The following is a 21,268-nucleotide window of genomic DNA, read 5'->3' as shown; positions in this document are numbered from 1 at the left end:
CCGTATTCAGGAGATCGTACTGGTAGCCGCTTCGACCCTCAATTCGGAGCCAGTTTCATCCGAGGGCGGGTGGATAGACCCCGTCACGGAGGCCGTACCCTCTGCTGTGATCGAGCTGAATATCGACCTTACCCTTCACGAGAGCCGTGTTGCCAAACTGCCGGATCCTTCTCCGACCACGGACTCCGAACCGCCTGCGCCCGTTCCTATCGAACGATTGGGCGTTGATCATGGAGTTCACCTCCGCGGATATTTTTCAGCACTCGCCCTTCGGCGACATACTGAACTCATTATGGTCTCTTTCCTTGTCAGGAGGATCCTAGCCGAACTACGTCCGGCAGGATTGGGATGCGGATGACGAAGAAATTCACCGCCCATCCACCACCCACTTAGTAGCCACTTTCGATGACTTAACCGACATGCTCAACTTCGACTCCGAAGACATCGACGGTATGGACAATGATGCGGGAGTCGAAGAGGAACCACTGCCCACAGGGCACTGGACAGCCACCTCATCATATGATATATATATATGGTGGACACAGCCAAAGAAGGCAATGGCGACGAGACAACGGAGGATGACCCCTCCAAGAAGCAATCCAAGCACTGGCGTCAACGGCGCCGCTCTAAGTCCCGCCAAGGCAAAAGTGGTGATACCGGCACCGGAGATAATAGCACTTCGGACAGTGCCGAAGACAACAAAAATCCCCTCCAGCAAGATTTAGAGCAGGAGGATGGAGGAGCCAGCCCTCCTGGGAGAACGGCAGATGGAGAGGCGGAGGATGATAATTACATGCCCCCCTCCGAAGACGAGGCAAGCCTCGGCGATGACGAATTCTCCGTACCAGAGGATCCCGTCGAACAAGAGCGCTTCAAGCGCAGGCTTATAGCCATGGCAAATAGCCTTAAGAAAAAGCAGCAGCAGCTTCAAGCTGATCAAGATTTGCTAGCTGACAGATGGACTGAAGTCCTGGCGGCCAAAGAGTATAAACTCGAACGCCCCTCCAAGAGTTACCCAAAATGCAGGTTGCTACCCCGACTGGAGGAGGAAGCACCAAAACCCACATCCCCCGCGTATGACGCGGCTGATCGGCCACCTCGTGGCTGCGACAGAGAGATATTCCAGCCAAAAGCTCAGCCCGCACCCCGACGTCATTCAAATAAAAAGGCATGGGGAAATACGCCAGACCTGCGAGATGTATTGGAGGACAAAGCAAAACAGGCAAGATCAATCTACGGATCACAAGGGCGTGCCACTATGTGAGACGATAATCGTCACGCCGGATACAGTAAAAGTAAGTCCGGCCGGGCCGAACACAGCGGGCAAGACTCATTCAAACTGTGTCGCGATATAGCCCAGTACAGAGGCGCCGCACACCCGTTATGCTTCATAGACGAAGTAATGGACCATCAAATCCCAGAGGGTTTCAAACCCATAAATATAGAATCATACGACGGCACAACAGATCCTGCGGTATGGATCGAGGATTTCCTCCTGCACATCCACATGGCCCGCGGTGATGACCTACACGCCATCAAATACCTCCCACTCAAACTCAAAGGACCAGCTCGGCATTGGCTCAACAGCTTGCCAGCAGAGTCCATTGGCTGTTGGGAAGATCTGGAAGCCGCATTCCTCGACAACTTTCAGGGCACTTATGTGCGACCACCAGATGCCGATGACTTGAGCCACATAATTCAGCAGCCAGAGGAATCGGCCAGGAAATTCTGGACACGGTTCCTACCAAAGAAAAATCAAATCATCGACTGTCCGGATGCAGAGGCCCTAGCAGCCTTCAAGCACAACATCCGCGACGAGTGGCTAGCCCGGCACCTTGGTCAGGAAAAGCCGAAATCTATGGCAGCCCTCACGACACTCATGAACCGCTTTTGCGCGGGAGAAGACAGCTCGCTGGCTCGCAGTAATAACATATCAAAGAACCATGGTACTTCGGATACCAAGGATGGCAATGGCAGGTCATGTCGCAACAAACATAAGTGCCGCGTTAACAGCGACAATACCGAGGATACGGTAGTCAATGCCAGATTCAAAGGCTCTAAACCTGGTCAGCGGAAAAAGCCATTCAAGAGAAGCACTCCGGGCCCGTTCAGTTTGGTTCGTATGCTTGATTGTTCGTGTCAAATACACGGCACCCCCGACAAGCCAGCCAATCACACCAACAGGGATTGTTGGGTGTTCAAGCAGGCCGGCAAGGTAAATGCCGAAAACAAAGATAAGGGGTCACATAGCGATGACGAGGAGGAGCCCCGGCAGCCGAACAACGGAGGACAGAAGAGGATCCCCCCACAAGTGCGGACGGTGAACATGATATACGCAACCCACATCCCCAAGAGGGAGCGGAAGCGTACGCTCAGGGACGTATATGTGTTGGAGCCAGTCGCCCCAAAGTTCAACCCATGGTCCTCCTGTCCGATCACCTTCGATCGCAGGGACCATCCCGCTAGCATCCGTCATGGTGGATTTGCCGCACTAGTCCTAGACCCAATCATTGACGGATTTCACCTCACTCGAGTCCTAATGGACGGCGGCAGCAGCCTGAACCTGCTTTATCAGGACAAAGTGTGCAAAATGGGTATAGAGCCCTCAAGGATCAAACCCACTAAAATGACCTTTAAAGGCATCATACCAGGTGTAGAGGCCCATTGCACAGGCTCAGTCACACTGGAAGTGGTCTTCGGATCTCCAGATAACTTCCGAAGCGAAGAGTTAATCTTCGACATAGTCCCGTTCCGCAGTAGCTATCATGCACTGCTAGGGCGAACCACATTTGCAAGATTCAATGCGGTACCGCATTAGGCATATCTCAAGCTCAAGATGCCAGGACCTCGGGGGTCATCACAGTCAATGGGAACACACGGCGCTCTCTCCGCACGGAGGAGCACACTGCGGCCCTCGCAGCAGAAGCGCAAAGCAGCCTCTTAAGGCAATCCACTAGTTCGGCGATTAAGGACCCGGACACCTTCAAGCGCGCCCGGAGTAATTGGCAACAGGACCGCCTGGCACGTTCTGAGCTCGCATAGCAATGCGCCCCCACCCCGGTCCCAGCCAAACGGCGAAATCCGTGCCATGCATACATAATTACGCATTAAAAATACCATGGTCACAGGCAGGGAGGGGGGCACGACGGCGGCACGCCCCAAGTCGCGGCTTAAACTGCACTAGGGGCTTCCCGCTTTGTTATTTTTCTCTTTCAGGACTTTAATCTCTAGAAACCCTGTCTGGCAGCGTGATTGCCGAACACATGATGAAGCAACCAAGGAGGCAGAAAGCTACGTCGCACCACAGAACTCCCAGGTGGATTACGATAATGAGTGAAATATTTGCTTTAATACTATTCCTCAACTTGCCCTTGGAAGGGATATGTCAAACAGTCCTACTTTCGGCTTCTTGCACTACTTGTATTATTCTGCTTTAAACGCACCTTTTTGAATAAAAATGCATAGCATTAAGACTATTATTGCATTCTTCCTTTTTATATATATGTTCATTCATGACACCCAGCACCCGTACACTCTGGTACGGCCAATACGCTAGGGGCTTAAGCATACCCCATAATACAGCGTGAGAAGTCTGAACACTTTTGACAGTGCGACACCCCGAACTTATAGCATCATATGCATCAGCTCCGAATCATGACTTGGGTGAATAGTTGGGTTTGCCCGGCTCCCATATTTTGGTACCTTACGTTCAGCTATATCGGCTAAGGTAGCACTGGGAGAACTACTGCGATTGTGCCCCGGTTCTGCTGGGCTAAGCACCTCAGTAGAGAAAGCTAAAACTGACTGTCATGATAAGGCGAGAGACTGGTCGCTGTTCGAGAGGTTTCGAGTCCCTAAAGGCATATCCCGCTTAGAGCGAGGAGTCGGCCCTGTCCGGCTTAAGGCATGTATCGCGCCCCGAATTCGGCCTTCCGAATACTAGGGGCTTCGCCGAAATTTAAAATTATAAAATTCTATGGCTAAGTGAGAGTGATAACGCATTATAGTTTGATTGCCTTGTTCGTTGTGCTGAGCACCTCCCTCGAAGGACCCAACAATGGGAACAAGAGTGCCCAGGTTTATCCTGAACACCCTAGCACTCGTGGCGTGGGGGCGGAAGCTGACGACTAGCCATCTCTCAGATTTGATAAACAGCCGAACAAAAGGTAATGTTTTAAATTCAAACAAGCATTGCATAGCGCATATGAACAAGTTTTAATAAATACAGGATTACACGAGCGAGTTCACTCGAATGTTATATCTTTCGTACACTCGTCCTCTACGAGACGAGCACCCTTCAGGACACCCTCATAGTACATTTCGGGGTGGCGATGCTCCTTGCCCTCCGGCGGCCCTTCCTTAATCAGCTTCACAGCGTCCAACTTGGCCCATTGCACCTTCACACGGGCGAAAGCCCGGCGTGCACCTTCGATGCAGACAGACCGCTTGATGACTTCCAACCGTTGGCAGGCATCCACAAGCCACCTCACCAGGCCGAAGTAGCTATTGGGAAGGGCGTCGCCAGGCCACATCCGGACTATAAAGCCCTTCATGGCCTGTTCGGCCGCCTTGTGCATCTTGATCAGTTGCTTCAGCTGGTCGCTCAGAGGCATCGAGTGTTCGTTCCCAGTATACTGAGCCCAAAACAGCTTCTCTGTTGAGCTTTCCTCCTCGGCCTGGTAAAACTGTGCGGCATCCGACACGCTGCGGGGCAAATTTGCGAATGCTCCTGGAGAGCTCCGGATTCGGGTAAGTAACAGGTAATTTACTTTCACATGTTTTCTTTTCATATAGAATGCCTTACCCGCCGCTATCTTCTTCATCGCATCAATCTCCTGGAGGGCCTTCTGTGCTTCGGCCTTGGCACTCTTTGCACTTTCAGGGGTGGTGGCAAGCTCGGACTCTCGCGTCTTCAAGTCAAGCTCCAACACCTCGTGCTTCGTCACGAGAGCATGGAGCTCTTGCTGCACCTCGCCCACCCGTGCCTCATGCCTTTCCCGCTCGGTGCGCTCCTTGGCCGCTTCGTTTTCGGCCTTGGATAGCGCTCGCTTCAGGGTCGCCACCTCGGTCGTGGCCCCTGGCAAATTTACGATGATCCTGTCATTTTGCAATCGCATTATTTTTATATATATCCATAGACTAGGTACTACTTACCTTTTTTCTCCTCGAGCTGCCTCTTGGCAAGGCCGAGTTCTTTCTTGGACCTTTCGAGGTCCTGCTTCAGTGTGGCGACCTCCGCAGTCAGTGCGGCTGAGGCCAGCAACGAAGCCTGCATACGCATATAGACATACTTATATCAGACTCCTGCAATATTGTTTGATCCTCTGTTCGGCTTTTCTTTGTGAACACCGAACAGAGCATCATGGGCTACTATCTATGCGGTAATATTTTTCCTATAAACTTACCTCAAAGCCTATTAGAAGGCTGGCACAGGCTTCAGTCCGCTCTTGGCGGACTGAACCTTATGGACCACCGCACTCATAATAGTGTGGTGCTTTTCATCGATGGAAGCGCTGCAAAGCGCTCCCAGCAGACTGTCCAGTACCTCTGGATGGACAGAGGTCACCGGCACAGGTGTCTTGCCCCTTTTAGAAGGAGGCCGCCTGCCCGAGTCCGGAACCACTGGGGGTTCCGCCGCGGTGTTCGGCTGAGGGCCAAACTCGGAGCCCTCGGGAGCCTTGCTCCCTCTGCTCCCAGAGTCCAGAAGGTCGCCTTGAGGTGCCTCCGGCAATGTCTCCCCTCGACCCGGTGCCTCTTGAGACAATACCTCGGCTTTGTCCGTAGGGCAGGGGGAGGTGGCGGTCGGAAGTGGATCGCTATCCATATCCAACGACCCCAGGGAGCCGTCCGACGATACGTCGATACGGGCTCGTGGCGGTCTGCATAATCATAATTCGGCGTTAGAAGAAACAGTGCGACAAATGAATGTTATGAGTTACTCTGGCATCCGAATACTTACGACTTTGCCAGGGGCTTAGCCCTGAGCAGCCACTCGTCTTCGCCTTCGGCGGCGGTGGTGGAGTACTCCGGAAGGAGAGTCCTTCCCTTCTTGGACCCTTTGCCCCCCCCCCGGTTGGGGCGGACTTCCTTTTCTTGTCTCCCCCGACTGGAGGGGGAGTATCTTCATCCTCCTCCTCGTCTTTGGGGGAGGAGTGCATCGCAGAGTTATCGGACGATGAGTCCGATAACACCTGGCGTCGGGAACTCTTTCGGGTTCCCTTGGCCTTCTTGGTCTTCTTCGGCACCTTGTAAGGAGCCGAAGTCAGCATCTTCGTCTGGAGAGCGTCCGTAGTGTCTTTGGGCAGAGGGGCCGGACAGTTAATCTGCCCCAATGTCTCCACCCAGTCCTGTCAAAGGCATGGAGCTCAGACCCCGCACATGATTAAGCTAGGGAAGATAAATATCCTATCGGATGTATAGAACTCACCGAATGCGCTCGACGCTTCGCGCTTAGCCCGCGGTCCTCGGTGAGAGAGGGAGGGACCTCGGCGCCCTTGAACAGCACCCTCCAGACGTCCTTGTGCGTCGTGTCAAAGAGCTCGCTCAGAGTCTGGTGTTGGGCCAGGTCGAACTCCCACAAGTTGAAATCCTGTTGTTGGCACGGGAGGATCCGGTGGATGTGCATGACCTGGACTATGTTGACAAGCTTGAGCTTCTTGCCTACCATATTCCGGATACATTTCTGGAGTCCGTCCAGCTCCACCGATGGACCCCAGGACAGGCCCTTCTCTTTCCAGGAGGTGAGCCGCGTGGGGATTCCGGATCAAAACTTGGGGGCAGCCACCCATTTGGCGTCGCGTGGCTCGGTGATGTAGAACCACGCCGACTGCCACCCCTTTATGGTCTCCACGAAGCAGCCTTCAAGCCATATAATGTTGGGCATCTTGCCCACCATGACTTCGCCGCATTCTACTTGTTGGCCGCCCACCACCTTCGGCTTGATATTGAAGGTCTTTAACCACAGGCCGAAGTGGGGCCAGATGCGGAGGAAGGCCTCACACATGATGATGAATGCAGAAATGTTGAGGACGAAGTTCGGGGCCAGATCATGGAAGTGCAGCCCGTAGTAGAACATGAGACCACGGACGAATGGATGGAGGGGAAACCCCAGTCCACGGAGGAAGTGGTGAAGGAAGACTACCCTCTCGTGAGGTTCAGGGGTAGGAACGATCTGCCCCGCAATGGGCAGCCGATGCGCGATATTCGCGGCCAAGTATCCGGCACCGCGCAGCTTCTTGATGTGACCCTCCGTAACGGAGGAAGCCATCCATTTGCCTCCCGCTCTGAACATGATTGTGAAAGGTTGAGGGGAGGATGTAGGCTTGGGCGTTGGAGCTCGAGAGCGCAAGAGTGGATGAGCAAGGAGGAAGAAGGCGTGGGTAGAAAAAGGTTAAACCTTGTCCCTTTATAAGGGCAGCCGAAACTATGCGCCCCCACTAGCCTGGTAAAACTCGCTTATCCCCCAAGCGCCGCAATCGATGGCGCGGTTGGGTTACCCACGCCCGTATTGATGAGAATCTCGTAATAAGGGGGACACGATCTCTGCTTTGACAAGACGTGTCAAAAACCTGCCTCGCGTTATGTGCGGGGCTAGTTAAAGGAAACGGTTCGAATAATCACCGGACCATGGCATAATGTCGTGTTGCCAAAACAAGTCAGCAGATTAGATTTGTGGAAATATTATTCTCTCTACTGTGGTATGTGGAACTTATTTTGCAGGGTTTGACACTATCCTTGTATTCAAATTCTTCTGTGGTGTATTCGGAGGAGAAACCCGCCTTGCAATGCCGAAGACAATACTGCACACCGGACTCATCGTCATTGAAGCCTGGTTCAGGGGCTACTGAGGGAGTCCTGGATTAGGGGGTCTCCGGACAGCCGGACTATATCCTTTGGCTCGACTGTTGGACTATGAAGATACCAGATTGAAGACTTCGTCTCATGTCCGGATGGGACTCTACTTGGCGTGGAAGGCAAGCTAGGCAATACGGATATGTATATCTCCTCCTTTGTAACCGACCTTGTGTAACCCTAGCCCTTTCCGGTGTCTATATAAACCGGAGGGTTTTAGTCCGTAGGACAACATACAATCATACCATAGGCTAGCTTCTAGGGTTTAGCCTCTCCCATCTCGTGGTAGATCAACTCTTGTAATACTCATATCATCAAGAATAAATCAAGCAGGACGTTGGGTTTTACCTCCATCAAGAGGGCCCGAACCTGGGTACAACATCGTGTCCCCAGCCTCCTGTTACCATCCGCCTTAGACTCACAGTTCGGGACCCCCTACCCAAGATCTGCTGGTTTTGACACCGACAGGCTTCTTCCCGGGAGTGGAAACTTGCTTGCTGTTCTTCTTGAAGTTCCCTTTCTTTTCCTTGCCCTTTTTCTTGAAACTAGTGGTCTTGTTGACCATCAACACTTGATGCTCCTTCTTGATTTCTACCTCCACGGCCTTAAGCATTGCGAAAAGCACAAGAATTGTCTTGTTCATCCCTTCCATATTATAGTTCATCACGAAGCCTTTGTAGCTTGGTGGTAGTGATTGAAGAACTGTCAATGACACAATCAACTGGAAGATCAACTCCCAGCTAAGTCAAGTGATTATAATACCCAGAAATTTTGAGTATGTGTTCACTTGTAGAACTATTCTCCTCCATCTTGCAGCTATAGAACTTTTGGAGACTTCATATCTCTCAACCCGGGCATTTGCTTGAAAATTAATTCAACTCTTCGAACATATCATATGCTCCATGACGTTTAAAACATCTTCGAAGTCTCGGTTCCAAGCCGTAAAGCACGGCACGCTGAACTATCGAGTTGTAACATCCCAAAATTCTAAATTTTGGAATGTTATATAAATTAAATAGTTTTGATTGATTGTTTGATTGTGATAAGGATTGCATGTGTGATTTGTTGTGTGAAATTGAGTGAAATTTGAAACTTTTTGAAACTTAAATGACAGGAAATAAAAGGACTTTCCCAAACTATCATCTGGCATTTATACTTTCCATGAAATCCAAATTCTTTTCATCACAAAACCCTAGAGAGAAGATAACATGACTTCTTCGATTTTAAATAAATGAAAAAGGGTTTTTGAAAAGATTTGAATTCCATTTGGAACTATTTCAAATTCAGAAACTTTAAGCAACTCAATTATTTTCATGAGAGAAGATAAAATGACTTCTTTAAATCATATGAAATATGAGTTGGAAGTTTCAAAGAAACAAATTTAAAGTCCTTTTGAAATTATTTTCAATTTGGAGTTATTTGGGTTTTATTCAAATTAATTTTCTCCAAAAATAGAATATATGGAAAATAGGATAAAATGATTCCCTACATTATAAAATTGGAGAGAAATAAATTTGAAATTATTTTGGTATTTTAAAATATTTTATTTGGTTTTTATTTGAATCAGTAGCACTCTTTGATTTATATAAATTTTTGTGTATTTTATTTCACGTTAGAAAAATGTTCATGTGGTAGAAAATGTTTTTCTGAAAATTTTGATATATTTTATTTGGCTTATTTTATTTTTTTAACGTCGGTAAAAAAATATGTTTAAAAAAATCCCGAGCCACCGAACTGGGATGAAGCCTAGCCGCCCCAGTGCCGCCGCCGCCTTCTTCCCCGTGGCCGACCGGGACTCTCCCGGAGTCCGGCGCCAACGCGCCTTGCCCCTCGCCCACGCCTCTCGAGGCCCATGGCCTTTAAAAGCCGAGGCCGGCTCCCCCCTCTCTCTCCTCACATCACTGCTCTCGCCCCGCACTTGCGCAGCCGCGCATCGCCGCAGATCACCGCCGCTGCTGCTCCACCGCAGCCCCTGCGTAGCCGTGCCGCCGCCACTCAACACACCGCCTGTCGTCGAGCCGCCGCGCCAGAGCCACCTCGCCTCTGCCCGATCCGCCGCTCCTCGCCGCCGCCCGCCGCCGGAGTTGCGCCGCCGCCAGAGCCTAATCTGCTAACCATCACCATTTTTTACCGCAAAACCATCGAACCGACGAACCAACAAAACCGTCACCCCGTTGTGATCCGGTTTTCCTTCTGGTTCGGTTTTTTGTTTAGAACCATTCGGTTTTTCTTTTTAGTTAGATTTATTTGGTGAACGTTCATTTGATTAGCTCATTTAGTGAACAATTTTCGTCGTTTAGGTTCTGCAGCGAACGTTCGTTCGTTAGGTTTTTCTTTTTATTTTAGTTTTTCTGCCAGGGACCTATCCGTAGTTTTATTTTTACAGTTTAGCCCCTAATATTCAAACCTTCGCTACTTTTCACTCGTTTATCCTAATCCAACGAAACCAACGCCCACTTCTTCATTATGATCTCCTCTATCCATATAAACAATTTAAACATATTTTTGAAAGTTTAAAACTTTGTTTTCAAACAGTTTTGAATTCAAACTTCTTTTTCATAACTCGAGTTTTATAACTCTGATTCAGTTGATTCTTTTTGCTAATTGAAGCTCTCGACCTAAACTTTCTGATAAGACCAAATCCACCTAATTTTGGTACCATTAGAAATTGTTTTATGTTGCAAGAGTTAATTGCTTGTTTTTGAAGTTTTTTGAGATCTTTTCTTCGATTCTTTTGCATGATTGCTTATGTGTGGTTACTATTGCTTGCTTGCGATAGATTGAACGGAGTGTGACGAGTAGAACTATCAGGAGTTATGAGTGCGAATCATCTTCATCAACAGTACACGGCAAGTTCACACCTAGTTTTTATGCATTAGTTTTACCCTCAAACATTGCATGAGTAGGTTTTTATAACATGTGGGTATTGGGAAGTAGTCGATGAGGTAGGAACATATTGTCTTGCATTCAACCCCTGGGTACTACTACGTTATGCTTATACTGCTATGATATGCTCGTAGACGTGGTTTGGTTTGACAGAATTCATGACAAATGTGAGATTTATTATTAACTAAGGCTTAACTTAAGGTGGCTACTTTAATACACATCTGGGTGGATTGGTTGGGGCACCCTGGAGCACCCAGTGGTTTGCCCGGGCACCTGGAGAACCCAGTGCTTGCCCAAGGGAATCTCGGAGTACCCGTGTGATCACCTTATGGAATGCCACCCAGGCTCAAAGGGATCATAAGATTATTCATGCTAGAAACTTCCATGTGCAGCCACAAGCCATTATGGGCTCTGTCATAGTTGAGTAATTTGTGGGAAACCGTTCCATGATGGGCTAGCAGATGTAGGGGATTGTAGGTGTACCAGCCTATCTATCAATTAAGGGGACCTCTTTGGAAAGACTGTGTCTCGGTCATGCGTTTCTCAAACATCATGCAGTGCGAGAAATACAATGGAGGAGATCGAGTCTTGTGGGGAAAGTGCGCGAACCTCTGCAGAGTGTACAAACTAATCATGATTAGCCGTGTCCCCAGTTATGGACTTCTTGAGTATCTGGTAGTTGAATTATTGATTTGATCTCATAACTTTACGTAAATAATTTGTTGGGTTATAATTATTATTTTGGGATTGAGTTGGAGGAACCTTCTCAATTATTTCAATGAACTTTTTAGTTAAATAAAATATATTCCTTTGTTGTAGGGAAAAATTAGCTTTATGCAAAAATTAAACTTAGAGCCTCCACCAGCCGAATATGCATGTAGTGATAGCTATTATTCATCATTGCTCTATGGTGTGAATTTGCCCGTACATTCAATGTACTGACCTACATGGCTGCAATGTCTCATGTTGCAGGAATCTTACAACGAGTAAGTGATATGTTAGGGTTACGATTTCTACACTCAACGTTGCCATTGGTATTGATGGGAATCCACAACCTTTTTGTTACTTCCGCTACTTGGATTGAGGTAATAGTATTTACGTTACTCTATACATGTGATTTACCTCTGTTATAAATCCTCGAGTACTATGTGTGTCAGCATACCGATCCAGGGATGACACTTAGGCACAGAGACTTGACCGTCTGAGGTCGGATCGCTACAAGATGGTATCAGAGCACATGCTGACTGTAGGACGTGACCCCTAGAAACTGGCAAGCCCATAGGAAAGATTTTCTCTAAAAATTATTTTCAAAAAGATCTTCTACCTCTCTTCTTTTTTAAGCTTTATCAAATATTCCCTTTTAGTTAGACTATACCCCTTTCCCTTTTGACCACACGAACATTCGACTGATGAGATCACTCCAAGAAGTACAAGATATCGGATAACTAAGACCACTTTGGAATGAAGAGGATTTTACTGAGCATTATAATAATGAAACTATGACGGTTGAAGACTCTGAAGACAAGGAAAATTTGAAGGCTCTGAATAATTTCCAGATTGGTATGACCTAGGAAGGCTACCCCTATGGAACTTATCAGACTATTGAAGTTGTCAATACCCGAGATCAAGGTGTGTCGGAGAAAGACTGGAACATGGAGTGTTATAACTCAAAGTTTTGTCAAGAAAACACTAAGGCAGGAGATATCAACTATGGACTGATAGCTCATGGCAGAGACATTGGCATAGACACGGCTATCCATTATGTTATCGCCCGCTTATGCTATTTGTCACCATGCTGAGTTAAGCATACATTTCTTTGGAAGGATTGGATGAAAAAAGGGCTAATGGAGCACCTATCAGCAAAAGATGAAATTTTAACCTTAGCCGGTGTATCACCAGGATCTGGAGTGGTACATCAAGAATTTTAAGATGGAGCTCCAGGAAGCCGTATTAGACAAGGAATCATTTCATGAAGAACTCAGGACCTAGAAGCTGAAAGTAGCCAAGCTGGAGGAGCAAAACCTCGAGATACTGGAGATTCGTCAGGACTAAAGGATAGTAGGACCATGGTTCATGACAAGGAAGTTGAAACCCAGAAGTTTGGAACGCAACTACAGAAATATTAAAGGACGTCACGAGAAACTTCACGTCAATAGAGATGAACTGGCAAAAGAACTTGAGAAGGAAAAGCATGATCGGAAGAAGCCATCGGAGACATAAATAATACTTGAAGAGTTTGGTGAATTTGAAGATTTATTGACCTTTAGAAGACCAAACCCCTATTATATACGTACGTTAGATGCGATGATTGTGAGCTCTCATTTGTTTGATGTTTTTCCAACAGCCACAAAATAAAAATCTGTCTTTTCAAAACTATTGTTTGTATTGTGTGTATCCCTCTCTATCTCTCTTATCTCACCCCAAAACCCCTGGACCCAATAGAGGATGAATGGAGATGAACTCACATTTCCGGGACCGATAAGTCAATTGGAGATAGATCGATGGATTCCGAACATGGAAGATCACATGAAGAATAACCCTTTAGCTGGAAAGGACATGACCCAACATGCTCTCTATGCTTTGAAAGAGGTGCTTCTACTTGGTGGAGGATGTACCAAACCATCAATGGATGGCAGGGAGTAACCACTTGGGAAGAATTTAAGTCGACTCTGCAAAGGTCTTGTCTTGTGTCCCAAAAGTTGAGGCCTTACGGAAATGATGTGAACATACCTTGCGCATGCAAGCTCTGTGGAGAAATAGGACACAACCATAAAGAACACAAGGATGAATGCCCTCATTGTGAAGAAAGTCACCCAGCTGAAGAATGCCCAACTAGGCAGATTACTTGTTTCTTATGTGAAGGAACTACCCACTACCCTGCTCAGTGTCACATTTACCCCATGGTACAAAGAACCGTACAACATAAGAAAGAGGCAATGAAATGAGCCCTCATGGAAATTTTAGAAGAACCTGTGATGAAGGAAGAGGTGGAGGACACACCCAAAGAAGACCCAACTAAAACCTGCACCATGCCGTGCTATTCGTGTGGAGAAGAAGGACACATCTCCCAGAATTTTTTGAATGGGGATCTAGTAGAATTCCTGACAGAGGAAGTAGGGTATGACCCACAGGAAATAGAAGCCCTGATTGGAACGGAAAAATCTAGCAAGCGAAATAGATTGGATTCCAGGAAGGACCTGAGTCATATCACCTATTTCAGGTGCAAGGAGTCATGGCACTACTTCAGTGGTTGCCCAAAAAGGAAACCGAGGACCCAAGGAGGCTTTGAAATCACAAAGAAACCACGAGACTTGTCAGAAGTAATATGTTTTCGTTGTAATGAAGCAGGACACTTTGCCACAGATTGTCCCAATGAGAAGGAGGCTTGTGCTAAATAGTTGAGTTCGCAACAAAAGAAATATAGTAGTAGTAGTAGTGGGAACAATTCTTTTATATTGAGGTGTTGAGTTGATACATGTAATGAAAATGCAGGAGGTTGTAATAATTTGAGACTCAATAAAGTTAGCATCGTTAGTACTGATTTGGATTTTACGAGTAGTTACTCTATGAAGAAAGATTTTGACCATTTTCGAGGATATGAGAAATATGGTGTATGGATAAATTTGTGCATTTCAAGGATGGTAGTACCATGTGAGGACACTTGACCTCTGGAAAGGATTATGATATTCCACGGAGCGGACTTTGGACAAAATAAGTACGAGTTTTATCTTGATATGTGGGATATCCCAAGAATATGAAGGGATCAAGTATTATTGGACGTAAAGGAGGTATAATGTTGGTGATATGGAGCAATTGTAAGTCCATGATGAGTTTGAGTAATCCCGTCTTAGTTTGGTACCAATAGAAGGAAGGGGGACAATACAATTGGATGGATTTAAGAATGCTAGGAAGCTGGATGTTGGAATAATGATCAGTTGCCCCAATGATGATTTCAAGTTTTGCAAGTGATGAGATGGGCCATAACCCAGAGGCCCCAGGACCTGCCAAGAAGCAAGCACACTCTTGCTGAAAGGAAAACCCTAGAAGAGGATATGCCTTTATCAACAGATGATCTTATAGGAGTAACATGAGAGTTGTGAAGGAATGATAGATGTTTGTTTGGCTTGCAAAATCTGTGGATTTATCCGAACTTAGTTCGTCTACAAGAGAAATTCTGCAATTCTTGTGAGGATGACCGAGTGTTAGAATACGAGATTCGCTAAACCATATACAAGGTAATGATTTGGGTGCGGGATGGATTGATCACCATACAAACTTACTCTTATTGTTCGCCTTGCTATATGGGATGGTAAATCTGAGTGACTTACCCATAGTAGAGCGACGACAATCAAAACCTTGTTTAAACCTTAGAATGGTATGACAATTTTTTCCCTTGTACCAGGCAGCTACTGCCAATCGTAGGTCATACGGTGAGAATGAAGCCCAGACCCATTTCCTGCAGGAGAAACCATAAATTGATGACCACCATGAGATATCGATAGTTGTTTAGTATTGGCGCCAGACCCATCAGCTAAGAAGACCCAGTCATAGAAGAACCGTACTAAGATGAAAGGCCACAAGGATTGAGTAAAAAGGTTATGCGACTACCGGAAGAGCCAGAGAAGGAATTTTCATGAAGATCTGAGAAAAACGACACTATCAACGATAACGATGGAGTATATGAGTTTTGATGGAACCGTAACCATGTTTCTAAGGGTGGTAGCACCCCAGACCCCCTGTGGCAATCAATGGATTTTGAGAAGACCCCGAACCTAACCTATTTCTTGCTAGCCTCTCCGAATCTTGAGGATGAGATCCATTTTAAGTGTGGTAGGTTTGTAACATCCCAAAATTCTAAATTTTGGAATGTCATATAAATTAAATAGTTTTGATTGATTGTTTGATTGTGATAAGGATTGCATGTGTGATTTGTTGTGTGAAATTGAGTGAAATTTGAAACTTTTTGAAAGTAAAATGAGAGGGAATAAAAGGACTTTCCCAAACTTTCATCTGGCATTTATAATTTCCATGAAATCCAAATTCTTTTCATCACAAAACCCTCGAGAGAAGATAACATGACTTCTTCCATTTTAAATAAATGATTAAGGGTTTTTGAAAAGATTTGAATTCCATTTGGATCTATTTCAAATTCAGAAACTTTAAGCAACTCAATGATTTTCATGAGAGAAGATAAAATGACTTCTTCAAATCATATGAAATATGAGTTGGAAGTTCCGAAGAAACAAATTTAAAGTCCATTTGAAATTATTTTCAATTTGGAGTTATTTGGGTTTTATTCAAATTATTTTTCTCCAAAAATAAAATATATGGAAAATAGGGTAAAATGATTCCCTACATTAGAAAATTGGAGAGATATAAATTTGAAATTATTTTGGTATTTTAAAATATTTTTATTTGGTTTTTATTTGAACCACTAGCACTGTTTGATTTATTTAAATTTTTGTGGATTTTATTTGACATTAGAAAAACGTTCATGTGGTAGAAAATATTTTTTGAAGGTTTTGATATATTATATGCCTATAGTTTTATTTTATTTTATTTGGCTTATTTTATTTTTTAATGCTGGTAAAAAAATATGTTTAAAAAAATCCAGAGCGCCGAACTGGGCCGAAGCCCAGCCGGCCGAGTGTCGCCGCTACCTTTCTTCCCAGTGGCCGACAGGTACTCTCCCGGAGTCCAGCGCCGCCGCGCCTTTCCCCTCGCCCATGCCTCCCGAGGCCCCTGGCCTTTAAATGCCGAGGCCGGCTCCCCCTCTCTCTCTCCTCGCGCCACCGCTCTTGCCCCGCACATCCGCTGCCGCGCAGCGCCACTGATCGCCGCCGGTGCTACTCCACCGCCACCCCGCGTAGCTGCGCCGCTGCTGCTCCACTCGCCGCCTCTCGCCGAGCCGCCGCGCCAGAGCCACCTCGCCTCACCTCTGCCCGATCCGCCACTCCTCGCCGACGCCCGCCACTGCGGGAAGCCACTGGAGCTGCGCCGCTGCCGGAGCCCGATCTACTAACGCCAACAGAGTTTAGCATCGCTATGATTGATAAAGTCTCATCATAGTCAACTCCTTGAACTTGGCAGAAACTTCTTTGCAACAAGTTGAGCTTCATAAATGGTTACATTACCATCAACGTCTGTCTTCTTAAAGATCCATTTATTCTGAATGACCTTTTTCCCTTTAGGTAATACTTCCAAAGTCCATACTTTGGTTTCATACATGGTTCCCATCTCGGATTTCATGGCCTCTAACCATTTGTCAGATTCCAGGCCCACCATTGCTTCTCCGTAGCTCGTAGGTTCACCATTGTCCTACAACATGACCTCTAAGACAGGGTTACCGTACCAATCAGAAGTTGTACATACCCTTGTCGACCTACAAGGTTCGAAATCAACTTGATCCGAAGCTTCATGATCATCATCATTAGCTTCCTTTTCGACTGATATAGGTGCCACAGAAACATCTTTCTGTGCCGCGCTACTCTCTGGTTGAAGTAAAGGTTCAACAACCTCATCAAGTTCTATATTTCTCCCACTCAATTCTTTGGAGAGAAAAATCTTTCTTGGGAAAGGACCCATTCTTAGCGACAAACACTTTTCCCTCGGATCTGAGATAGAAGGAATACCCAACTATATCTTCTTCGTATCCTATGAAGACACATTTTTTCGCTTTGGGTTCGAGCTTTTCCGGCTGAAGCCTTTTGACATAAGCAACGCAAGCCCAAATCGTAAGAAATGACAACTTATGTTTCTTGCCAAACCACAATTCATACGGTGTCATCTCCACGGACTTAGATGGTGCCCTATTTAAAGTGAATGTAGTTATCTCTAAAGCATAACCCCAAAACGGGAGTGGCAGATCGGTAAGGGACATCATAGAACGCACCATATCCAATAAGGTACGATTACGATGTTTAGACACACCATTACGCTGTGGTGTTCCAAGAGGCATCAGTTGTGAAATAATTCCACATTGTCTTAAGTGATTGCCAAACTCATAACTTAGATACTCTTCCTTTGATCAGATTGCAGGAATTGATCATCTTGCTATGATGATTCTCAACTTCACTCTAAAATTGCTTGAACTTTTCAAACTTTCAGACTTATGCTTCATCAAGTAAATATACCCATATCTTCTCAAATCATCGGTGAAGGTGAGAAAGTAATGATATCAGTATGTATGATTTCCAACAAGTCACTTGCCCGTTCCATTGTACTGGAAAACGAGGTCTTAGTCATCTTGCCAATGAGGCATGGTTCACATGTGTCAAGTGAGTCAAAATCAAGTGACTCCAAAAGTCCATCAGCATGGAGTTTCTTCATGCGTTTTACACCAATATAATCTAAGTGGCAGTGCCACAAGAAAGCGGTACTATCATTATTAACTCTACATCTTTTGGGCTCAATGTTATGAACATGTGTATCACTACGATCGAGATTCAATAAACCATTCACATTGGGTGTATGACCATAGAAGGTATTATTCATGTAAACAGAATAACCATTATTCTCTGATTTAAATGAACAATCGTATTGCAATAAACACAATCTAATCATGTTCATGCTCAACACAGACACTAAATAACATTTATCTAGGTTCAACACTAATATCGAAGGTAGAGGGAGCGCGCAATGGTGATCACATCAACCTTGGAAACACTTCCAACACACATCGTCACCTCACCCTTAGCTAGTCTCCGTTTATTCCGTAGATTTTGTTTCGAGTTACTAATATTAGCAAATGAACCAGTATCTAATACCCATGTGCTACTAGGAGTACTACTAAGTTACACATCAATAACCCGTATATCAAATATACTTTTGTTGAAGTTGCCAGCCTTCTCAGCTACCAAGTATTTGGGGTAGTTCCGCTACCAGTGACCGTTCCCCTTACAATAGAAGCACTTAATTAGTCTCGGGTTCAGGTTGAACCTTGGGTTTATTCACTGGAGCGGCAACTAGCTTGCCATTCATGAAGTTTCCCTTCTTGCCCGTACCCTTCTTGAAACCAGTGGTCTTGTTAACCATCAACATGTTGGGGAACGTAGCATGAAATTTCAAAAAAATTCCTAGGATCATGCAAGATCTATCTAGGATATGCATAGCAATGATAGGGGGAGAGTGTCTCCATGTACCATCATAGATCGAAAGCGGAAGCTTTAGGTTAATTTGGTTGACGTAGTCTAACGTATTCACGATCCAACCGATCCAAGTACGGAACATACGACACCTCTGTGTTTAGCACACGTTCAGCACGATGACGTCCCTCGAACTCTTGATACAGAAGAGGGTCGAGGGAGAGTTCCGTCAACACGACGGCGTGGTGACAGTGATGGTGATGTGATCCGCGCAGGGCTTCACCTAAGCACTACGACGCTATGACTGGAGGAGTAAACTGTGGAGGGGGGCACTACACACGGCTAAGAGAACTATTGGTGTGCCTTTGGGGTGCCTCCTCCTTCGTATGTAAAGGAGGGGAGGAGGAGGAGGCCGGCCAGGGGGCGCACGCCATGGGGGGAGTCCTACTAGGAGTAGGATTCGCCCCCCCCCCTTTCCTTTCTTTCACCAGAGGGAATAGGAAGGAGAGGGAAAGGGAAAGGGGGGCAGCGCCCCCTCCTCCTTGTCCCATTCGGACTCCCTATGCGGGGGGCGCACGCAACACCCGTGGGCTTCCCTCTCTCTCCCTTAGGCCCATGTAGGCCCAACACTTCCCCGGGGGGTTCCAGTAACCCCTTGGTACTCCGGAAAAATACCCGAAGCACTCGGAACCATTCCGATGCCTGAATACTACCTTCCAATATATGAATCTTTACCTCTCGACCATTTCAAGACTCCTTGTCATGTCTGTGATCTCATCCAAGACTCCGAACAAACTTCGGTAACGAAAACACATAACTCATAATATAAATCGTCATCGAACGTTAAGCGTGCAGACCCTATGGGTTCAAGAACTATGTGGACATGACCAAGACACATCTCCGGTCAATAACCAATAGCAGAACCAAGATGCTCATATTAGTTCCTACATATTCTATGAAGATATTTATCGGTCAAACCGCATAACAACATACGTCATTCCTTTGTCATCGGTATGTTACTTTCCCGATTTGATCATAGGTATCATCATACCTAATTCAATCTTGTTACCGACAAGTCTCTTTACTCGTTCCATAATGCATCATCCTGTAACTAACTCATTAGTCACATCTCTGGCAAGGCTTATAGTGATGTGCATTACCGAGAGGGCCCAGAGATACCTCTCCGATACTCGAAGTGACAAATCCTAATCTTGATCTATGCCAACCCGACAAACACATTCGGAGACACTTGTAGAGCATCTTTATAATCACCTAGTTACGTTGTGACATTTGATAGCACACAAGGTGTTCCTCCGGTATTCGGGAGTTACATAATCTCATAGTCAGAGGAATATGTATAAGTCATGAAGAAAGCAATAGCAATAAAACTAAACGATCATAATGCTAAGCTAACAGATGGGTCTTGTCCATCACATCATTCTCTAATGATGTGATCCCGTTCATCAGATGACAACACATGTCTATGGTCAGGAAACTTAACTATCTTTGATTAACGAGCTAGTCAAGTAGAGGCATACTAGGGACACTCTGTTTTGTCTATGTATTCACACATGTACTAAGTTTCTGGTTAATACAATTCTAGCATGAATAATAAACATTGATCATGATATAAATAAATATAAATAACAACTTTATTATTGCCTCTAGGGCATATTTCCTTCACAACACTTGATGCTCCTTCTTTATTTCTAGCTTCACGCTCTTAAGCACCGTGAACAGCTCCGGGATCATATCCACCCATTTCATGTTATAGTTCATCACGAAGCTCTAGTAGCTTGGTGACAGTGACTGGAGAACTCTGTCAATCACTATCTTATCTGGAAGTTTAACTCCCACTTGATACAAGCGATCATAGCACTCAGACATTCCGGGCACATGCTCACTGGCTGAGATATTCTCCTTCATCTTGTAGGTAAAGAACTAGTCAGAGGTCTCATACCTCTCAACACGGGCATGAGCCTGAAATACCATTTTCAGCTCTTGGAAAATCTCATATGTTCCATGGCGTTCAAAACGCCTTTGGAGCCCCGATTCTAAGTTGTAAAGCATGCCGCGCTAAACGATCAAGTAGTCATTAGAACGTGTCTGCCTAATGTTCACAACATCCACAGATGACGCTAGAGGGGTTGGTACACCGAGCGGTGCATCAAGACATAAGCCTTCTATGTAGTAGTGAGGACAATCCTCAGACTATAGACCTAGTCCACATAATTGCTTACAATATCTTTCAACTTAGTCTTTCTCTAGGAACATATTAAAACAGGGAGTTATAGAGTGAGCTATTGAACATAATTTGCAAAGAAAGTTTAGACTATGTTCATGATAAATGAGTTCAATTAATCATATTACTTGAGAACTCCCACTCAAATTGACATCCCTTCGGTCATCCAAGTGTAACATGATCCAAATTCACCAACCCAAGTTCG

At 45.8% G+C, this 21,268-nt stretch overlaps 1 pseudogene; it reads right to left on the bottom strand.

Annotated features, from left to right (window-relative positions):
- The window catches only part of LOC147959738 (uncharacterized), a 72,890-nt pseudogene extending 65,599 nt beyond the window's left edge, over positions 1–7,291 (bottom strand).
- Between the last annotated feature and the right edge of the window lie 13,977 nt (positions 7,292–21,268).

This window comes from Triticum urartu, chromosome 7A (assembly GCF_056163025.1).
Source record: "Triticum urartu cultivar PI428250 chromosome 7A, HENAU_Tu73, whole genome shotgun sequence".
In the NCBI taxonomy this organism is placed as follows: domain Eukaryota; kingdom Viridiplantae; phylum Streptophyta; class Magnoliopsida; order Poales; family Poaceae; genus Triticum; species Triticum urartu.
Note: the sequence above shows the minus strand (reverse complement) of the source record. Positions and strands in the feature narration are given on the sequence as shown.